Source organism: Schistocerca piceifrons, chromosome 1 (assembly GCF_021461385.2).
Source record: "Schistocerca piceifrons isolate TAMUIC-IGC-003096 chromosome 1, iqSchPice1.1, whole genome shotgun sequence".
Lineage (NCBI taxonomy): Eukaryota > Metazoa > Arthropoda > Insecta > Orthoptera > Acrididae > Schistocerca > Schistocerca piceifrons.
The window spans coordinates 595,487,819-595,511,472 of record NC_060138.1 but is presented as its reverse complement, the minus strand read 5'-3'; the positions used below and the strand labels follow the sequence as shown (position 1 = coordinate 595,511,472).

The 23,654-nt window shown below is 43.0% G+C and overlaps 1 protein-coding gene across 1 annotated transcript in view; it reads right to left on the bottom strand.

The window, feature by feature from the left end:
- The window catches only part of LOC124784833, a 351,151-nt gene that overhangs the window by 195,752 nt on the left and 131,745 nt on the right, over window positions 1-23,654 (bottom strand). The gene's annotated exons all lie outside the window — the stretch shown is intronic.

Below are 23,654 nucleotides of genomic sequence, written 5' to 3'. Positions count from 1 at the left end.
AGCCGCATGGAACTTCCGACACTATCTACTAAGTCATTTATATATATTGTGAAAAGCAATGGTCCCATAACACTCCCCTGTGGCACGCCAGAGGTTACTTTAACGTCTGTAGACGTCTCTCCATTGATAACAACATGCTGTGTTCTGTTTGCTAAAAACTCTTCAATCCAGCCACACAGCTGGTCTGATATTCCGTAGGCTCTTACTTTGTTTATCAGGCGACAGTGCGGAACTGTATCGAACGCCTTCCGGAAGTCAAGAAAAATAGCATCTACCTGGGAGCCTGTATCTATTATTTTCTGGGTCTCATGAACAAATAAGGCGAGTTGGGTCTCACACGATCGCTGTTTCCGGAATCCATGTTGATTCCTACATAGTAGATTCTGGGTTTCCAGAAATGACATGATACGCGAGCAAAAAACATGTTCTAAAATTCTACAAGAGATCGACGTAAGAGATATAGGTCTGTAGTTTTGCGCATCTGCTCGACGACCCTTCTTGAAGACTGGGACTATCTGTGCTCTTTTCCAATCATTTGGAACCCTCCGTTCCTCTAGAGACTTGCGGTACACGGCTGTTAGAAGGGGGGCTAGTTCTTTCGCGTACTCTGTGTAGAATCGAATTGGTATCCCGTCAGGTCCAGTGGACTTTCCTCTATTGAGTGATTCCAGTTGCTTTTCTATTCCTTGGACACTTATTTCGATGTCAGCCATTTTTTCGTTTGTGCGAGGATTTAGAGACGGAACTGCAGTGCGGTCTTCCTCTGTGAAACAGCTTTGGAAAAAGGTGTTTAGTATTTCAGCTTTACGCGAGTCATCCTCTGTTTCAATGCCATCATCATCCCGTAGTGTCTGGATATGCTGTTTCGAGCCACTCACTGATTTAACGTAAGACCAGAACTTCCTAGGATTTTCTGTCAAGTCGGTACATAGAATTTTACTTTCGAATTCAATGAACGCTTCACGCATAGCCCTCCTTACGCTAACTTTGACATCGTTTAGCTTCTGTTTGTCTGAGAGGTTTTGGCTGCGTTTAAACTTGGAGTGGAGCTCTCTTTGCTTTCGCAGTAGTTTCCTAACTTTCTTGTTGTACCACGGTGGGTTTTTCCCGTCCCTCACAGTTTTACTCGGCACGTACCTGTCTAAAACGCATTTTACGATTGCCTTGAACTTTTTCCATAAACACTCAACATTGTCAGTGTCGGAACAGAAATTTTCGTTTTGATCTGTTAGGTAGTCTGAAATCTGCCTTCTATTACTCTTGCTAAACAGATAAACATTCCTCCCTTTTTTTATATTCCTATTAACTTCCATATTCAGGGATGCTGCAACGGCCTTATGATCACTGATTCCCTGCTCTGTACATACAGATTCGAAAAGTTCGGGTCTGTTTGTTATCAGTAGGTCCAATATGTTATCTCCACGAGTCGGTTCTCTGTTTAATTGCTCGAGGTAATTTTCGGATAGTGCACTCAGTATAATGTCACTCGATGCTCTGTCCCTACCACCCGTCCTAAACATCTGAGTGTCCCAGTCTATATCTGGTAAATTGAAATCTCCACCTAAGACTATAACATGCTGAGAAAATTTATGTGAAATGTATTCCAAATTTTCTCTCAGTTGTTCTGCCACTAATGCTGCTGAGTCGGGAGGTCGGTAAAAGGAGCCAATTATTAACCTAGTTCGGTTGTTTAGTGTAACCTCCACCCATAATAATTCACAGGAACTATCCACTTCTACTTCACTACAGGATAAACTACTACTAACAGCGATGAACACTCCACCACCGGTTGCATGCAATCTATCCTTTCTAAACACCGTCTGTACCTTTGTAAAAATTTCGGCAGAATTTATCTCTGGCTTAAGCCAGCTTTCTGTACCTATAACGATTTCAGCTTCGGTGCTTTCTATCAGCGCTTGAAGTTCCGGTACTTTACCAACGCAGCTTCGACAGTTGACAATTAGAATACCGATTGCTGCTTGTTCCCCGCATGTCCTGACTTTGCCCCGCACCCGTTGAGGCTGTTGCCCTTTCTGTACTTGCCCAAGGCCATCTAACCTAAAAAACCGCCCAGCCCACGCCACACAACCCCTGCTACCCGTGTAGCCGCTTGTTGCGTGTAGTGGACTCCTGACCTATCCAGCGGAACCAGAAACCCCACCACCCTATGGCGCAAGTCGAGGAATCTGCAGCCCACACGGTCGCAGAACCGTCTCAGCCTCTGATTCAGACCCTCCACTCGGCTCTGTACCAAAGGTCCGCAGTCAGTCCTGTCGACGATGCTGCAGATGGTGAGCTCTGCTTTCATCCCGCTAGCGAGACTGGCAGTCTTCACCAAATCAGATAGCCGCCGGAAGCCAAAGAGGATTTCCTCCGATCCATAGCGACACACATCATTGGTGCCGACATGAGCGACCACCTGCAGATGGGTGCACCCTGTACCCTTCATGGCATCCGGAAGGACCCTTTCCACATCTGGAATGACTCCCCCCGGTATGCACACGGAGTGCACATTGGTTTTCTTCCCCTGTCTTGCTGCCATTTCCCTAAGGGGCCCCATTACGCGCCTGACGTTGGAGCTCCCAACTACCAGTAAGCCCACCCTCTGCGACTGCCCGGATCTTGCAGACTGAGGGGCAACCTCTGGAACAGGACAAGCAGCCATGTCAGGCCGAAGATCAGTATCAGCCTGAGACAGAGCCTGAAACCGGTTCGTCAGACAAACTGGAGAGGCTTTCCGTTCAGCCCTCCGGAATGTCTTTCGCCCCCTGCCACACCTTGAAACGACCTCCCACTCTACCACAGGTGAGGGATCAGCCTCAATGCGGGCAGTATCCCGGGCAACCACAGTCGTAGTCCGATCAGGGGATGCGTGGGACGAGCTGGCCGTCCCCGACAAACCCCCATCCCGACCCCCACAGTGATGCCCATTGGCAACAGCCTCAAGCTGTGTGACCGAAGCCAACACTGCCTGAAGCTGGGAGCGAAGGGATGCCAACTCAGCCTGCATCCGAACACAGCAGTTGCAGTCCCTATCCATACTAAGAACTGTTTTTCTAAGAACGTGTGAACTAATCTACAGAGAGCGCAAACAAATCGACAAAATTTAAACGGTTATTAAAATACAAGATTGCCTAGTAAATGCAGTAATGCTGCTACTTGCGCACTGCTGACACTGCTCGGCGGCGGAAGGAGACTAAGCGAAATTACACTATTCAGGTACTAAAACACGATGCTACACTCTCAAATACTATAATACGCCCGAAATTTATGAATTAAACAATGCAAGTACCAAAAACACGCAAAGAAATTAAGAATTAAACTATGTAACAAATGAGTGAGCTAGGAGTATACGACTTGCTGCTCAGCTGCTTATCCAACGGCGGCAGGGAGCACACTGACTGCGACCAACCGACACTGGCCGTTCAAAACAAAACAGTAGACAAACGACTACGCGAATTTACACTATTCAGGCACTAAAACGCGATGCTACAACTCTCAAATACTATAATACGCCCGAAATTTATGAATTACACAATGCAAGTACCAAAAACACGCAAAGAAATTAAGAATTAAACTATGTAACAAATGAGTGAGCTAGGAGTATACGACTTGCTGCTCAGCTGCTTATCCAACGGCGGCAGGGAGCACACTGACTGCGACCAACCGACACTGGCCGTTCAAAACAAAACAGTAGACAAACGACTACGCGAATTTACACTATTCAGGTACTAAAACGCGATGCTACAACTCTCAAATACTATAATACGCCCGAAATTTATGAATTACACAATGCAAGTACCAAAAACACGCAAAGAAATTAAGAATTAAACTATGTAACAAATGAGTGAGCTAGGAGTATACGACTTGCTGCTCAGCTGCTTTTCCAACGGCGGCAGGGAGCACACTGACTGCGACCAACATTACCCCAGGTGGTAACCAATCCACCCATCAACAGATGGTAACCAGGAATTCGGATTCTGGGGAACCTGGACTTACACGATTACATCAGAGAAAGTCGGAGCTCTCTGGCAAACTTCCACTTAAAACACCTACATACATTGGAACCTTTAACATAAATACATTAATCCAACCAGGAAAACTTCTAAACCTTACAACAGAACTTGAAAAGCAAAAGATAGTAATACTAGCTTTACAGGAGACACGTTTTACAGATGAAGAAACATCAGATTATGGCAACTATCGCATCTTTAAGAGCGAGATGGATAAACGAATCGGAAGAGGAGCCCCCCATCTCGGGATGGCGTTTATCATACACAAGAGCGTGCTCAGCTCCATCAAGGAAGTTACTCCCGTAAATAATAGGATAATGACGATGCGCTTACAGTGTGCCAACAAAACATACACAATGGTTAATGTTCATGCTCCCACAAACGGAGACAACAAGAAAAACCCCATAGAAACAGAAAAGTTCTGGGAAAATTTGGAGAATATAATGGCCAAGATTCCAAAAGATGATACAAAAGTTCTACTCGGCGATTTTAATGCCCAAATTGGTAGAGAGAAAATCCACCAAAAAACCGTAGGCAAATATCCTGCACATAAATTTACCAATAAAAATGGTACAAGGCTCGTCGAACTATGTAAGTAGAATAACCTGAAGATAATGTCAACATCTCTAAGAAAATGTCCAAGAAAACAAAAGACATGGAGATCTCCTATACAACAAATTGGCGAGTTTCAAATAGATCATGTGGCGATTTCATACCCAGTACGAAAAGAAATTTACGACGTCCAAGTGCGCAGAGGAGCAAACATTGATTCAGACCATTACCTAACTAGAATTAAAATAAAGTTTACAGCACGAAGAAGTCATCAGAAGAAAACAGAAATACAGAAATATGACACCAAGAAGATTAAAGAATCTAAAGTAAAAGAAGAATGGGAGAAGAAAAAGGCAAACACATGGGAAGAATTTCATTCTAAAATCACGCGAATAGCTAAGGAAACTATTCCCTTGAAAAAGATATTCAAACACGCTTGGTGGGATTCAGACTGTGAAAATGCATTGGAAAGGAGAAAAAAGGCATTTCAAGAATATAACAGTAAAAAATCACAAGAAAGTCTACATTTATTTAACGAGGTTAGAAAACAGGTTTCAAAATCTATTAGGCAAGCAAAAAGGAAGTACACAAAGGCACAACTGGATGCCATAGAAGAAAATTTCCAAAACTATAATACAAGAGACTTTTACAGAACTTTCGCAGATAAAATACGAGGATATATCCCTCAAAATTTATGTTTCAGAAAACCAGATGGTAAATTAGCCCTAACAAACCAGGAAAACTGTCAAGTATTGGCTCAATATTTTTCTAACCTACTAAATTGCCCAGAACCTAGTTTAAGGTTTCCCAAAGAAACCACCAACACAGGAAGAAATCAAATGTCACACTAAAAACTTAAAAAATAATAGAACATCTGGCGAAGATGGCATTGTTGCAGAGCTATTAAAAAACCTAGGACCAAAGACGTTGCAAGAGCTCACAAAAATAATAACAAAAATATGGGAAACAGAAAAATTACCAGAGGATTGGAAATGTGCCCTTATTCACCCGTTACATAAAAAAGGAGACAGAACAAATGTCAATAACTACAGGGGAATCTCACTTTTACAAGTCACCTACAAAATTCTCTCAACATGCCTGCTGAAAAGAACACAAGAGCAGCTGGAACGCCAAATTGGTGATTAACAAGCAGGCTTCCGCCCCGGTCGCTCATGCATAGAACAAATATTTAATTTAAAGACAATATTAAAACACAAAGCAATTAGAAATGCCCCCATAATTTGTACATTTGTAGATTTTAAGAAAGCCTATGACTCAATTGACCGGCAATCTTTGTTTAACATTTTAGAGGAACTTGGACTTGACTCCAAAACACTAAGGCTTATCAAAGAATCACTGACAGACACTGTATCTAAAGTTAAATTCAGGGGAGAAATCTCTGAACCTTTTCTCATAAAAACTGGAGTACGTCAAGGTGACGGGCTATCTCCACTTCTGTTTAATATAGTCCTGGATAAAGTCATTAAGGAATGGGAAAAAGAATTAAAAAATCAATCCTACTGGAAACCAATCCATCTTGGTAGAACCAAAGACAACGTGGAGATATCTTGTTTAGCATTCGCGGACGACTTGGCCATACTTGCAGATGATGAAGAAATCGCCACCAAACAAATAGAGATCCTTAAAGAATGCGCGGATAAAGTAGGTTTAGAAATTTCGTTTCAAAAGACAGAATTTTTCTGTACGAAATTCCATATACACAGTTTGAACACAAAATATGGAAAAATAAATAGAGTAAAACATTTTAAATACCTAGGTGAAATTTTGGAGCCAACCGGAGGAGAGAAAGTTGCACAGAAGATCAGACAACAGAAAATGAAGAGAGCATATGGTATGACACATGAAATATACAATAAAAAATGCATCTCCTCTAACACAAAAATCAGACACTACTGCGCAGTAATTAAGCCAGCAGCACTATATGCTAGTGAAACGCTCACACTCCACACAAAATGTGATTTAGAAAAAATACTAAAAGAAGAACGCAAAATTATGAGAAAGATTTTAGGTCCAAAATTAACAGAAGAAGGATACCGGATACAATCAAGAAGAACCACAGAAACTATATCAAACCTGGCAGCAGACATAAGAAGGCGAAGATTAAAATTTTATGGACATGTCACTAGACTTCCCCCCCACACGACTCACCAACAGAATTCTCACTTACATAGAAAAAGTCAAATCAACAACACCATGGATTAGCCAAGTAAAATTAGATTTACAAAACGCAAATATTGAACTTAAATATGTCAAAGATAGAAAAACTTTTAGAAATAAGGTGGAAAAGTGGATTGTATTGTCGGAGAAGGAAGCACTAAAGAGACCAGGAACAAAATGGACAGAAGAAAGAAAAAGAAAACATGGAGAACGAATGAAAGAAGTATGGAAGAAACGACGTCAGAAAGCTTTGCGTGATCCTTCTGGGTCCATTCGCGATAAGTAAGTGTATATATACAAAGATGATGTGACTTACCGAACGAAAGCGCTGGCAGGTCGATAGACACACGAACACACACAAACATACACACAAAATTCAAGCTTTCGCAACAAACTGTTGCCTCATCAGGAAAGAGGGAAGGAGAGGGAAAGACGAAAGGATGTGGGTTTTAAGGGAGAGGGTAAGGAGTCATTCCAATCCCGGGAGCGGAAAGACTTACCTTAGGGGGAAAAAAGGACGGGTATACACTCGCACACACACACACACACACACACACACATATCCATCCACACACACACACACACATATATATATATATATATATATATATATATATATATATATATATATATATATACTTCCACAAGCAATTTATAGCTACTTGTATTCACTATTTTCAAGAGTGTCAACACATTGAAGGAGACCCTTGTTTCAGTTTTGCAAACACTGATTCCTGTCTGTGTCTAGGAAAACAAAACTGTATGTGATCGCCTTGCTGGGCCTGTCCATAGTCACAGTGTGTTGATGGAGTGACATAAACCGGGGAACGTGATGTCGGGGACACCAGCAGCTGAATTAGAATCTGACAACTGTCATTCCGAACCGTCTCTTGTTGCCTTTGGCAACGAAACGATGTTTCATATCTAACTTTTCAGTGTACTGTTATTTTTTCGGTATGTGTGGGTGGATTTATCTGTGCTACATGGCTACGAACAAATCTTCGGTCTCTCCCTGTTTGTTCGATTCGTTTCTGGCCGTGCCTGTCTAGAGCAACAAAGTGGCTCTGAGCACTATGGGGCTTAACTTCTGAGGTCATCAGTCCCCTAAAACTTAGAACTACTTAAACCTAACTAACCTAAGGACATCACACACATCCGAGTGGCCGGGCTGACTAGAGCAATTAGTCCACCTGCTGGAATGTATCTCTCTTTGCTGTGATATTCTCCACTTGCGCGGCCTTCTCATTTCACACAATCCTCGCATGCCCGTTAGCCCATACACATAGAAACTTCCTTTAAGAACTTCTCAGCGCGGAGAGCGCATCCTTTACTATCACGATACGGTCATCTTGGGTCACCATACTGTGTCTTAGTGCTCCTTCAGTAGCTAGGTTGTATGCCGTGGAAACTGACTCCTCTTTCGGTAGGCGAAATTTTTTTTTTCCTTCTTCCCTGTGCTAGCCGGTACCGAACAGATTGGGGGCACCGCCAGCTCTGCAGGCGCCGGTGGAGCAAGCTCCCCAGCCGGGAGGGCCTTGCCCAACCGGCGGACCTCACGTGCAGAGGCTCGCCGTGTCGCGTCGGGGTCGCGACCGGTTCCATCCGGGCGGTGGGCGTGGCGCGCTATCTGGACCGGCCATCGCGACACCGAGTCGTGACCGTGCCGTAATTAGCACCACCCGCCATCACAGAATTGGGCCCCCATTTGTCAAGCGGCTGCCGTTAAGTGTTTTGCCCTTCGATTAAATAAATGTAATAGAGTTTCAGTTACAGCAAAGTCGAATATTTCAGGGGTATTCCAGCTCTTCGCTGGAGACCACATGCGAAGGCAATAAAGATTCATCTGAGTCAACTGGCTCTCTCCTGTGATATACGACAGCGTTGACGGTCAAGGCTAAGAAACATTTTTTTTAATCAACTGAAGGAAATAAAGAGTTTTTTACAGTTTCTCAAAACGTTTCCCCTTCAGGCTGCTTTAAGGGGAGATAGAAGTTTTGCTAATTAATTTCGTTCACAGTCGTGTTATGTTCAGCCTAAGAAAAAAGTAAAAAGAAATAAACAGAAGCTACGCACCATTGAGAAATAATCCGAACGCGACAGAAGTCGGCAGATGTGATGCACATAGAGCGACAAACAAACAATTATAACATCAGAAAATTTGAGTGGTTTATTCAACAGAAAGAGCTTCACAAATTCAGTATGTCAATAGTGCGCTGGTCCATCTCTGTTCCTTATGCAAGCAGTTATTCAGCTTGGAATTGATTGATGGAATTAATGGACGTCCACTTGAGAGATAACATTACACATTCTGTCCAACTGGCGCTTTATATCGTCAAAATCCCAAAATGGTTGGAGGGCCCTGCCCATAATGGTCCAAACGTTCTCATTTGGGGAGAGATCCGCCAAACTTGCTGGTGAAGCTCGGGATTGTCAAACGCGAAGACAAGTAGCACAAACTCTCTTGTGTACGAACGAGCATAATCTTGCTGAAATGTATGCCCAGGATAGTTTGCCATGAAGGGCAACATTAAGGGACGCAGAACATCGACGACGTACCCCTGTGCTGTAAGGGGGCCGCGGATGACGACCGAAAGGGTCCGGCTATAAAAAGAAGTTTTGAATGTTGGGCTCCATAAGGTTCCCTTTCTGTGCAGCGACCGTGGAATATAAAATTATAAAGAATGTAGCAACCAGCCACAGAAACATAATTTATTTACCTTGTTGTGAATGGATTTCGAATGATATCAGTCATCATCGGTGCATTTTTCTAACCGATACATGCCATAAGTAGAAGTACTGTCCTTAACAGATTCATGATAGAAATCTGCCAAGGGCAGTACTTCTACTTATGGCATGTATCGGTTAGAAAAATGCACCGATGATGACTGATATCATTCGAAATCCATTCGCAACAAGATAAATAATTTATGTTTCTGCGACTGGTTGCTACATTCTTTATAATTTTATAAAAAGAAGTAGCTTCCCAGACCATAACTCTTGCTTGTCAGTGTCAATAAAATTCACCAACAGCAGTATACTTTAAGATATTATTGTATTTTATTTTGAAAGCAACCAGTTTCGTCATTTCATTATGCCATCTTCAGGCCCCATACGCTTCCATCCAAATAAACGGACTTGTCGTACAGTGCCAGAAATTACTGGATATCGTGAATTCCAATCGTTATACAATTGCTTCATACAAAGACATCTTCACGATATCAAGTGATTTATGGCGCCATACTACAAGTCCTTTTATTTGGATAGAAAGATATGGGGACTAAAGATGGCATAATGAAATGCCGAAACTGCTTGCTTTCAGAATAAAATAAAATAATATCTTAAAGTGTACGGCTGTTGGTGAATTTTATTGACATTGACAATTACTTACCAGCCGATGACCAACAGAGATATCTGCTGCTTATAGAGCCGTATGGCGGGCGGCAATCAAGTTGGTATCCCATTGCTCTACAGGGCTTCTCCATGCACATATTCGCTGGTCATAGGGCTCAGATCGAAGCTGGACTCATCATTAAAAACATTTCTACTCCAACCAATTACTCCGGATATCGATGGCACACCATCCAGAAACCAGAATTGATGTTCTGGAGTGCCATTTCTGTCAATAGCAGAGCCCCTTTGGTTATCATCCGCAGCATCCTTATAGCACAGCGGTACGTCGACCGACATTCCACACCCCGTTTTGATGCACTTCATGGCGAGCAATCCTGGGCTTACATTTCAGCAAGACAATTGCCGCCCGCATACAGTGACAGTTTCTACTGCTTTTCTTCTTGCTTGCCAAATCGTACCTTGGCCTACGAGGCCGTCGGATCTCCCCAGGGCCCTCCAACCTTCTCAGGATTTCGACGATCTAACTAGCCAACTGGATGGAATATGGCACCATTTCACTCAGGAAGACGTCCAACAACGCTGTCAATCAATGCCAAGCCGAATGAGTGCTTGCACGAGGACCGGCGGTGGATCAATGCATTACTGACTTGCTCCATTTGTGAATCACTTTCTCTTGAAAAAATCATCCAATTTTTCTGAAACTGTAATCATTTTTTGTTTGTATATGCACATCACGTTACCGATTTCCGTCCATTCGGGTAATTATTTCGTGGTGAGCCTTTTATCTGTGAGAGTATACCCCAACGACCTGAAAAAGCTAGATTCACGACCATACGATTCGGGAGGACGACGGGTCAAACACGCTTCCGGCCATCCTCATTTAGGTTTTCCGTGATTTCCCTAAATCACATCAGACAAGGCCACGGCCACGGCCGACTTCCAGCCCAATTCTTACCTAATCCCATGGGACTAATGACCTCGCTGTTTGGCCCTCTCCCCCCAAATCAAGCAACCAACCAACGACCGCACGCAAAGTAATTGTCTACAGGGTATTTGCTTCTTGTATGTTTCATATTGATCAAATAAATATTCCAACTAGACAAACATCAGTGTTACAAGCCGTTAAAAAATTATTAACGCGGATTTTACCGAAATTTTCAGTCGTAAAATAATTGTCTCTGTGACCGAGGAAGTTATTTCGCGCTAGAACAGAGTCGTTCCACCTGCATGTCTGGTGCTACAAAAAAAATTTGTAAAATCCAGATTTATTCAATAAAAGGAAAATAGGTGAGATAAAAGTATCAGCGTGCAGAAGGTATTAGTGTGTGACCATGTATTTCCTGATATATTTGAAATAATTACAAAAAATCGGATTTAGGTTTGTTTGACCTATATGTATGTTCTGAGCCTAAATGAATGGTGAAATCAGTAAAAATGGCTTTTCATTATCTCGCTGCTTATTTGCAGTATTATTGTTATAGACAGGACAATATAAAATATTTGTCCCACGTACGATGAATCATCCAGACACGGTTATTGTTAAGCAACAAATCTCAAAGAAAAGTCACCGATTCGAAAACCGCGTGAGTTGTGAAGTTTCGTTGTTGCAGTTAAGGAATATCGAACAAGAATCGTTGTTTTAAGGCGGAAAATATTTTGTAAAATATGTGACTGCTGTTCATAAATAAATTACTTTGAAGCAAAATTTCAAACTTAATGCCCTTGGAACTACAGTGACCGACAGCGGTCACTGTGTTATAAAATAAAACAGTCTCAATTGCATTTATTTACTGTTAATGACGTTAGCCATAGACCATCATGAGACAATATTCAAGTCAGTGATCAGGTGGGATTCGAAGTAATACCGTACCTTATTCGTCATACGTTGAACAGAGCTCTACTCAGACGCTACTCAGACACTCTATTAAATAAACGCAACTGTGACAGTTTTGCTTTATAATTTGATACTTCCTATTATGTGAACGATTAGCGAACGTAACTGTGTACGTAAGAATGGAAATATTCTGTAGGAACAACAGTTTTTATAGTTAAACTTTTCCGTTAAGGACATTGTAAAACATGTGTTAATGGAATATAAATACAGATAACTGCGGCCAGTCACTTATAAAATATCTATTAATTTCCGTAAACTAGTTTATATATGTAACTTCAATTGGCCTTACCTGAAGATAAGCAAAAAAAATATTTCACAAGTGACTGGTGGCCGTTATCTGTATTTATATTCTAGTTTATTACGAACTTGCCGTAGTTTGTCCGGGATTTAATGAAGGTCATGAATGAAACTTTATTTACACATTATCATTTCTTTATGCGAACAGTACGAAACCTATTGTGCTTCTGATGAGTTTTTAAAGTTATGTGACAGGTTCAGTAATTATTTTTACGCATGATCACAGAATAATATTTCATAGCATATTATATGTTTTGGTTTCCTTGTACGTATAGTGTGCATGCTCCGCGCTACACGCAGCAGGACTATGACTATACGCGTTTCCTTTTCACAGACTGAAGCTAAGCTGTGTTGCCGTCTGGGGTCTGGTGTTGAAATTCGGGCAGCCGTCCTTCTCCACAGCCTTGTGCACGGCTATCGTAAAGTTAGTGTTTGTAAATCTCCCGGGTCAGGGATAACCACGCAGTCAGATCGTGAACGTGTAACGAAACTGCCGAGTGTGCTCGGAAGGCTTACCTTCACTAGTGTCACTTTTATTACAGCTTATCTAACTTTAGCACGTTTTAGGACTACGTAATGGGCTCTGCTCTCAATTGCTGGCACGAGTGTAAATTAAACTAGTGGCCGTTCGCTCGGTATACCTGCCGGGGAAGTACAGTCCTGCTCGGTACCCACGTAAGATAAGTGCTTGCTGTTATTGCTGCTGTCAGATGCGCATCGCCATCAGAGCAGCTATTCGCAGTCGAATGACGTTATCATAATTATAGTGTGACAGAGAGGATCGCCGTTATTTTGCAACAACGACGCAAAAAACTACGCTCAAGATCCGACCGCTGTAACACATTTTCACGATAGTAGAAATATCTCAACTACAAAACCCATTCTCGATGAGCTTCAACAGCGATCTACATTGATTTCATCGTCTGAACTTCTTTCGTAGTATTTTCTCTTACTCCGTAGTTTCTCACATGTTTTGTAGATCATATCTGCGATATCTCTCCATGATCTGCAACGTGTCAGTACATTAATAAATAGGATACATTCTCTCTGTCAAAACATGGCTACACCCCGGCCATTTACATTTAGAGTTTTAACCTACAGCAAAATATGATAAATATAAACTAACCACTTACTTGCTGCCATTGGAGTAGCAGGAGGTGCAAAGTAGAGATATTTTCAGTTTGTTTGTAAAACTTTCATTACATTTCACCTCCTTAAATTCATAAGGGATGCCGTCAAATATTTTTATGACTGCGTATTTTGTTCCATTTTGCTCAAAAGTAAAGTTATGGATAGTGAAGGCAATTTTTGTACTTTGTGTTATATTCATGACAGCTGTTGTTATTGATTGTGCCTGATTCTTCACAACAATGTCCATAAGAGCAGTTATGTATTGTGAAGTAGTTGTTAACGTGAACGCCATATACTACCCGCAGAGAACATTTCTATACAATCAGTACTTTGTACCTACGTATGGAATTGCCCAGAAAAGTATTCCTCATCACAACACTGATTTTCTAATAAGTCCATCACCATGATAGATAGTTCACGAAAATGTTGCTCAGGTATTTGAGAAGATCCACAATATTTCAGTAACTGACCACAGTCCTTTAAAAGAAGGAACGGAGAATAAAGCTTAACGTCCCGTCGATGGCTAGGCCACTAGTGACGGGACGTAAATCCAGCTGAGGGAAAAATGAGGAAGGGACTCGACCTTGCCCTTTTGAGGTAGACCATTCCGTAATTTTCTGCAAACACTTTAAGGAAACTAGGGATATACCTGAATCTGATCTGACGTAGCACGGGGATTTTAACCAGTACCCTCCAGAATGCGAGTCTTGTATTAACGACTGAACTATACCTTTAAGTTAAGGTCAAGTGGCCAAGTGAAATATTAAGACACTGATCCATACTCAGTGAAAACAAGATTCAATTTTTCATACAAACACCCTAATTCTAATTTCCTTTAACACGATAACGACTATATTTTTTCCTGATAGTTGTCTATAGCTTCTGCCATGCCTACAATGAGTCCTGTGTTGACAGGGCATTGACTTCAGGAACTTCAAGAATATTTCGACGCCGCAGAACTTTCTTTAGGTAGTATTTTAAACATAGTCATATTATACACGGTAAGCAACATTAAGTTCGTCATAACGCAGGTATACGAGGTAGATAGTGATATTTATGACCAAATTGTTGAAGGATACCGTGGGAAAGACGCCATCAGAATTTTTTTGCAGCACAAATATTTATCCTGGTATCGGGGCGCCACATTTGCAGCCACAATCTACCAAGCGTTGTGGTATAGGTATGGGATCGTAGACGACCCAGATGATGTTCTGACGTATTCAGTCTCACGCATCATGAATTATCAAAGACATTTTCAGCAGATTTGCAAAGAGCTGTGGAATTTGCAAGGCAATTTATGAGCTGACATTGATATGTGTCCTGCTTAAATACGGCTATGTCGTGACTATACCAGTTGTTGCAGACTTCCACTAACGTAATGTGGAAGTGTCAAAGTGGTCTAAGTGAAAAATAGTGGCTATTGAGCATCATTACAAAATCGAGCGCCGGAAACTTTACTGTAGGCTATCGGGGATGCGTAACATCTAATAAAAATTGAATTTACGGAGCTGACGAACTTGCTTCTGTAGTTAGCCCCGTCAACCAAGATAAAAGCAAAATTTATCGTTAAAGATAACTCTTTCCCACTGTGCATTGCTCATGGACAATCGTCGTCTGTGATGACGATGGTGCATGTGAAGTAATTGTAGCAGCTGGCATTACTCACGCTTGTTTGATGATGATGATGATATCAGTGATGATGGAGGGGGGGATGGAAAAGGGAAGAAACTATTGATGTCAGCTGCATCGGGAGTTTATGCGGAATCGACGGCGACGAGCGAAAATATGTGCCGGACGGTGTCTCGAACCTATGATCTCCTGCTTGTTAGACAGTAGCGTCAGATACTGTGCCATCCGGACACTGTGTTTATCACAATTGCGCGGACCATATTGGCACGTGTCTCGGCCGACCTACATTCCCATCCAGTGCCATCAATCCGCAGTCCCTTCCATGTTCACCACGCTCGCTTCTTTGAGATTCCCGCTGGGGTCGGACGTAACTGCGCGTCCAGATTGAATCTTGCGTATTAACTGCACGTCTAGGAGAACATATTATATGAATGCGTGTTGTCTGGAGGAGGATGGGGGGGGGGAGATTAGTGTTTAATGTCGCGTCGACGACAAGGTCATTAGAGACGGAGCAGAATTTTGGATTAGGGACGGATGGGGAAGGAAGTCCGCCAAGCCCTGTCAAAGAAACCATCCCGGCATTTGCTCAAAATGGTTCAAAAGATCATCAGTCCCCTAGACTTAGAACTACTTAAACCTAACTAACCTAAGGACATCACACACATCCATGCCCGAGGCAGCATTCGAACGTGCGACCATAGCACCGGCATTTGCCTGAAGCGATTTAGGGAAATCACGGAAAATCTAAATCAACATGGCTTGACGCGGGTTTGAACCGTCATCCTCTAGAACGCCAGTCCAATGTCTACATCTACATCTACATTTATACTCCGCAAGCCACCCAACGGTGTGTGGCGGAGGGCACTTTACGTGCCACTGTCATTACCTCCCTTTCCTGTTCCAGTCGCGTATGGTTCGCGGGAAGAACCACTGTCTGAAAGCCTCCGTGCGCGCTCTAATCTCTCTAATTTTACATTCGTGATCTCCTCGGGAGGTATAAGTAGGGGGAAGCAATATATTCGATACCTCATCCAGAAACGCACCCTCTCGAAACCGGGCGAGCAGGCTACACCGCGATGCAGAGCGCCTCTCTTGCAGAGTCTGCCACTTGAGTTTGTTAAACATCTCCGTAACGCTATCACGGTTACCAAATAACCCTGTGATGAAACGCGCCGCTCTTCTTTGGATCTTCTCTATCTCCTCCGTCAACCCGATCTGGTACGGATCCCACACTGATGAGCAATACTCAAGTATAGGTCGAACGAGCGTTTTGTAAGCCACCTCCTTTGTTGATGGACTACATTTCTAAGGACTCTACCAATGAATCTCAACCTGGTACCCGCCTTACCAACAATTAATTTTATATGATCATTCCACTTCAAATCGTTCCGCACGCATACTCCCAGATATTTTACAGAAGTAATTGCTACCAGTGTTTGTTCCGCTATCATATAATCATACAATAAAGGATCCTACTTTCTATGTATTCGCAATACATTACATTTGTCTATGTTAAGGGTCAGTTGCCACTCCCTGCACCAAGTGCCTATCCGCTGCAGATCTTCCTGCATTTCGCTACAATTTTCTAATGCTGAAACTTCTCTGTATACTACAGCATCATCCGCGAAAAGCCGCATGGAACTTCCGACACTATCTACTAGGTCATTTATATATATTGTGAAAAGCAATGGTCCCATAACTCTCCCCTGTGGCACGCCAGAGGTTACTTTAACGTCTGTAGACGTCTCTCCATTGATAACAACATGCTGTGTTCTGTTTGCTAAAAACTCTTCAATCCAGCCACACAGCTGGTCTGATATTACGTAGGCTCTTACTTTGTTTATCAGGCGACACTGCGGAACTGTATCGAACGCCTTCCGGAAGTCAAGAAAAATAGCAGCTACCTGGGAGCCTGTATCTAATATTTTCTGTGTCTCATGAACAAATAAAGCGAGTTGGGTCTCACACGATTGCTGTTTCCGGAATCCATGTCGATTCCTACATAGTAGATTCTGGGTTTCCAAAAACGACATGATACTCGAGCAAAAAACATGTTCTAAAATTCTACAACAGATCGACGTCAGAGATATAGGTCTATAGTTTTGCGCATCTGCTCGACGCCCCTTCTTGAAGACTGGGAGTACCTGTGCTCTTTTCCAATCATTTGGAACCTTCCGTTCCTCTAGAGACTTGCGGTACACGGCTGTTAGAAGGGGGGCAAGTTCTTTCGCGTACTCTGTGTAGAATCGAACTGGTATCCCGTCAGGTCCAGTGGACTTTCCTCTGTTGAGTGATTCCAGTTGCTTTTCTATTCCTTGGACACTTATTTCGATGTCAGCCATTTTTTCGTTTGTGCGAGGATTTATTGAAGGAACTGCAGTGCGGTCTTCCTCTGTGAAACAGCTTTGGAAAAAAGTGTTTAGTTTTTCAGCTTTACGCGTGTCATCCTCTGTTTCAATGCCATCATCATCCCGGAGGGTCTGGATATGCTGTTTCGAGCCACTTACTCATTTAACGTAAGACCAGAACTTCCTAGGATTTTGTGTCAAGTCGGTACATAGAATTTTACTTTCGAATTTACTGAACGCTTCACGCATAGCCCTCTTTACGCTAACTTTGACATTGTTTAGCTTCTGTTTGTCTGAGAGGTTTTGGTTGCGTTTAAACTTGGAGTGAAGCTCTCTTTGCTTTCGCAGTAGTTTCCTAACTTTGTTGTTGTACCACGGTGGGTTTTTCCTGTCCCTCACAGTTTTACTCGGCACGTACCTGTCTAAAACGCATTTTACGATTGCCTTGAACTTTTTCCATAAACACTCAACATTGTCAGTGTCGGAACAGAAATTTTCGTTTTGATCTGTTAGGTAGTCTGAAATCAGCTTTCTATTACTCTTGCTAAACAGATAAACCTTCCTCCCTTTTTTTATATTCCTATTTACTTCCATATTCAGGGATGCTGCAACGGCCTTATGATCACTGATTCCCTGTTCTGCGCTTACAGAGTCGAAAAGTTCGGGTCTGTTTGTTATCAGTAGGTCCAAGATGTTATCTCCACGAGTCGGTTCTCTGTTTAATTGCTCGAGGTAATTTTCGGATGTGCACTCAGTATAATGTCACTCGATGCTCTGTCCCTACCACCCGTCCTAAACATCTGAGTGTCCCAGTCTATATCTGGTAAATTGAAATCTCCACCTAAGACTATAACATGCTGAGAAAATTTATGTGAAATGTATTCCAAATTTTCTCTCACAAGGGGAGGCCGCCAATTGTGAAATTCAGATTCGATTCATACTGCGCATAATAAAAGCTCATGGCCAGAGGTGTAATGTGGCAAAGCACCAAGATGCACTTCTCAGCCGTTGTCGAGAAAATCGACAGTTAAAAGAAACTGTTGCAGTGAAATACTCTCTACGATTAGTAATTCTTCCACAGCATCGTGGCGCAGTGGTAAGCGCTCTGGTTTGTAATCCGAAGGTCGCCGATGCAATTTTTTTTTTTTTTTTAGTATTTGTTTTTTGTAATTCAAATGTGTACACACACATACACACACACACACACACACACACACACACACACACACACACACATATATATATATAATTCCCGGCAATCAGTTGCAACAATGATGAATATAATAAGTTGTTGAATGTCGTTTGTCGTGGAAAAACTGGCGACTTCGAACATCATTATGTTTTCCGCAAACAAAGTTGTATTTCACAAATGTTATTAATTGTCTTCATAATGTTAACCACGTATAGTTAACGGAAGACGTAGAAACGATATTCCGAAACGAATACGTATAGCGTAAGTCAAACGTTCGAATTAGAATAGAGACCCCACGGACACAAATTCGCTGTGGCAGGTATGAAATATAAACTCCGTTACTCGCTCGTTACACTTGAAGGACAGATGTTGAATGGGCCGAAACGAGCCGCCGCATAACAGCGTAGTTGCCTGCTAACTTCGAAAGACGGTAGATGCGGTCCCTAGCGCAACTTACAACATCGTCGAAAATCAGTGCGGACGGGAGAGCTTTGGTATACCCCGTTAAAAAAAACGGAAAAATGGAGGCGGTACAATTGGAGAGCGATCCGCCTTCACCAACATGCATAAGCAATTCATTAATATGCCTCGGGCATGGATGTGTTGTTTTGTCCTTAGGTTAGTTAGGTTTAAGTAGTTCTGAGTTCTATGGGACTGATGACCATAGATGTTAAGTCCCATGGTGTTCAGAGCCATTTGAATTACAAAAAACTAATAATAAAAAAAACTGCATGGCGCGAGATTCGATCCGGCGACCTTCGGATTACGAACCCAAGCGCTTACCGCTGCGCCACGACGCTGGGACAAGTTATTAATCGTAGAGAGTATTTCACCGCAACGGTTTCTTTTAACTGTCGATTTTCTCGACAACGGCTGAGAAGTGCATCTTGGTGCTTTGCCACATTACACCTCTGGCCATGAGCTTTTATTATGCGCAGTATGAATCGAATCTGAATTTCACAATTGGCGGTCTCCCCTTGTCAGTTGTTCTGCCACTAATGCTGCTGAGTCGGGAGGTCGGTAAAAGGAGCCAATTATTAACCTAGCTCGGTTGTTGAGTGTAACCTCCACCCATAATAATTCACAGGAACTATCCACTTCTACTTCACTACAGGATAAACTACTACTAACAGCGACGAACACTCCACCACCGGTTGCATGCAATCTATCCTTTCTAAACACCGTCTGTACCTTTGTAAAAATTTCGGCAGAATTTATCTCTGCTAATCAATGCGCCATCCCGCTCAGTGCATTCATATAAGTGATGTTTTAAGTTTACGGCGTTGAACAGCGAAGCTATTTGCACCATTATGTTTGCCCCTCATTCCATCGGTCCTGCTTGCAGTGTTTTGTGTGTTACATGACACTCGTGTCGTGCAGGCAACATGCTAGTAAACTTCTCTTTAGGCTGCGAGAAGGGTAAAGTTTTCATTACCTGTGCGATAAGCAGAAACTGACGTGTCTCCATAGTCCTATGTCACCTTTCGAACGCATCTGACTGTTCAATCTGTTGACGCACTCATCACTATGGCATTTGTGCTCGACGATATTGAGGTTTTTAACAGGCGATCTAATTCACTGTCAAGTGGCCCACCGATCAGAAGCCTGAATAACCAGCAGGCCGCTGCGAGGCGTGCAGGAGGAGAGTAAATGAGGTTCTGGAAGGTACCGCAAGGGATGTGGAGCTATGCAGACTCCAGTGGCGCGGCCAGCTGCAATGGGTTTATAGGTTGAGGATCCATGACGCGAAGATCCCGATGGAAGTGATGCTACAGAGTCTCGGTTCAGTGCCCAAGGGAGTACGGTAAACTGACCCTGTTGCCTTGTCCAGGTAGTAGATACAGTCGTATCGGGGAAAACCACACTGAACGTGGTCCCCAAGGATATATGCTTATTTCTATTGACCAATGGGTCTTTCAGAATGACGATATCACCCCAGGAATGTCATTAAAACATTCCCAAGTTTTCCATGTGACCGATGGAGTATAAAACGTGACTCATCTGAAAAGTCCATCTGCCGCGGTAACGGCGTCGAAGTTCCAGCATTCGGTGCCGATGAGCAGCTTTCAGCATGGGTGCATCAAATCAGGCGTCTGCTGCGGAGGCCCATACGCAGCAAGGTTCGCTGATCGGTCATTGAGAAGACACTGTTGGTAGCCCCTTGTTTCATCTGGGCGGTCAGTTGCTCAACAGCTGTTTGCCCGTACACATCTCAGCAGTACTTGTTCACCCTTGTCATCTACAATCGGCGGTGCACCACATGTGCAAAACGCCATTTTTCCATACGCAGTACAGTTTACCATGGCGGGACGCGAACCGTTTAAAAGCTTTGTCATTTTGGAAATGGTTCCACCTTTGGCCAGAAAGCCAATGATCGTGCCTTTTTATACGGCAGATAATTGGATCCGTTTACGCATTACGACAACGACTGCACTGTTTACTGCATCCCCCGTCCTGCTAGTGCAAACCTGCCGTTTGTGACCGGCTGTTGCACGTTGACGCCGAACGTAGTCACATTAATGTAACTGGACCGTGTATAGATCAGGCATGTTGTGACGTTACTATGTAGACTGATGGGTCCACAGCTTTGGTGGAGAAGTGATGAGCATGTGGGAAGCCCACTGTGAATATCATGCAGGATGCCGTGGTACAACATACAAGTTTCAATCATTACGTTTGAGTTCCAATCGTGCTCTAGGCACTATGGGACTTAACATCTGATGTCGTCAGTCCCCTAGACTTAGAATTACTTAAACCTAACTAACCGCCGACCTTGGTGGACGAGCTGTTCTAGGCGCTACAGTATGGAACTGAGAGACCGCTACGGTCGCAGATTCGAATCCTGCCTTGGGGATGGATGTGTGTGATGTCCTTAGGGTAGTTAGGTTTAAGTAGTTCTAAGTTCTAGGGGGACTGATGACCTCAGAAGTTAAGTCCCATAGTGCTCAGAGGCTTTTGAACCATTTTTGAACATAAGTAACCCAAGGAGATCACACACATTCATGCCCGAGGCAGGATTCGAACCTGCGACCGTAGCAGCAGCGTGATTCCGGACTGAAGCGCCTATAACCGCTCGGCCACAACGGCCGGAACGTTTGATTTCGTCGGGATTCAAGTCTTTTCAGAACATTGAGAAATCGCCGTCTGTCCATCACTCTTAAATATGTAGTTTTTTTTATGGATGAAAATTACACAATCCAGTAACAATACTGTAAGTCTGAGTCATCACAGAAAGTTGTACCAGATCAGGAGACACAAGCATATCATTGTCTTCCCAGTAACACTTTCTTTTTTTTTTTTTTTTTTTTTTGCTGTTTTCAAGAATCGCGAAAGATACGGTTTAATTATGATTCACGTTTTACGGAAGAGCCTCCTGCAGCTGAAATGAAAAGCAAAGTGATTCGAAACTATTAGCTTACTTTAGTGCAGTATTGTCCAGTTTTTGTGAAATTTCACTAAAAACCATCTGCGACCTATATGGTATTGTCGTAAGTAGAGTTGCATCCGCAAAGACAAATGATGTTCAAATGTTCAAATGTGTGTGAAATTTTATGGGACTAACTGCTAAAGTCATCAGTCCCTAAGCTTACACACTACTTAACCTAAATTATCCTAAGGACAAAGACACACACCCATGCCCAAGGGAGGACTCGAACCTCCGCCGGGACCAGCCGCGCAGTCCATGACTGCAGCGCCTGAGACCGCGCGGCTAAAAAGCCAAATGATAAAATGGTAAGCTGCGCACTAAGCGGTTACATAAAAAATTAATAACAGTAGTCGAGCTACAAAAGTCGTAAAGCCGGCCTCGGTGGTCTAGCGGTTCTAGGCGCTCAGTCCGGAACCGCGCGACTGCTACGGTCGCAGGTTCGAATCCTGCCTCGGGCATGGATGTGTGTGATGTCCTTAGGTCAGTTAGGTTTAAGTAGTTCTAAGTTCTAGGGGACTAATGACCACAGATGTTAAGTCCCATAGTGCTCAGAGCCATTTGAACCATTTGCACCAAAGTCGTGAATATAAGAACCATATTTTTTGCTTGTTTAGGTTTTGAAAGCGATTCGTGTTACAGCAGTTGTACTGGGAGAGACTTAGCGGCGTAAAACTGAGCAAGAAGTCGCCCAGAAGTAAGAGCACCGGTCCTGTGTATGGGCGCAGCTGGCTGCCGCAACCGTGTGAAACCCAAGCTCGCGGCCTGTGGTCGGCGTTATGTGCAGTCTAATGGCTGCTGCTGGAGACTGATGGAGCGCTCGAGGCGACACAGGACTGCAATTAAAGACTCGCTCAACCACCCGTCTGCGGTTTCCCCTTTCGGCTGACAGAGAGCTGTGGTTTCTAAATTCCTTTGTTGCGAGAATAGTAATTGCAGGTTCTCAATGAATTATTCATCTTCTTCCCTCTCCCTTTGCAAACTAACTGTTTTCTTGCGCTCTGCTAATGCTAATAGCCGGTTTACCCTGTGCCTCACTAATGTAAAACTGTGACGTTGTTGGTCGGGAAATCCCTTGGGACTGCAGTAGACCACCTGCGCATTACATGGTGGTTCTGTTGAGAGGAATGAATTTCATGTTTCAAGTGTAATTTTTCTGTTCAGACGACTGCGATGCATGAGTGTAAGGAATATTCTTTGTTTACCTAATAATGTGAGTTTGAAACACAGTGGCGCCACGTAAGTTACTCCTCTCAGACAGCATCAACTGGACACAAAAATCCACCAGTAGTCATTATTAATATTATTATTAATTGTTACCTATTGCTGCATTTCTTTTGACCCTTTATGTAGCACTCAGAAATTCGAGAACTTGAAAAACTAAAACATGCACAAAAATATAAGCTTCTCAAAACTTAAATGATATTCAACACACTGGAAGAAGAACAGAAGTAAAAATAAACAGAAGAGTAGATGAAAGAAGTACTTTTTCATACCGTCTTGGACGGAATGGAGTCTCAAGAAAAAATATTCGGTATTTCTTTTCCCAACGGGAGACAGTGCAGTACCAGTTCCTTAGTTTCTACCTTATCCTCTGACAGTATGCTGTCTCGCCCACTGAGACAGTAGCCACTAGCCCTACGGA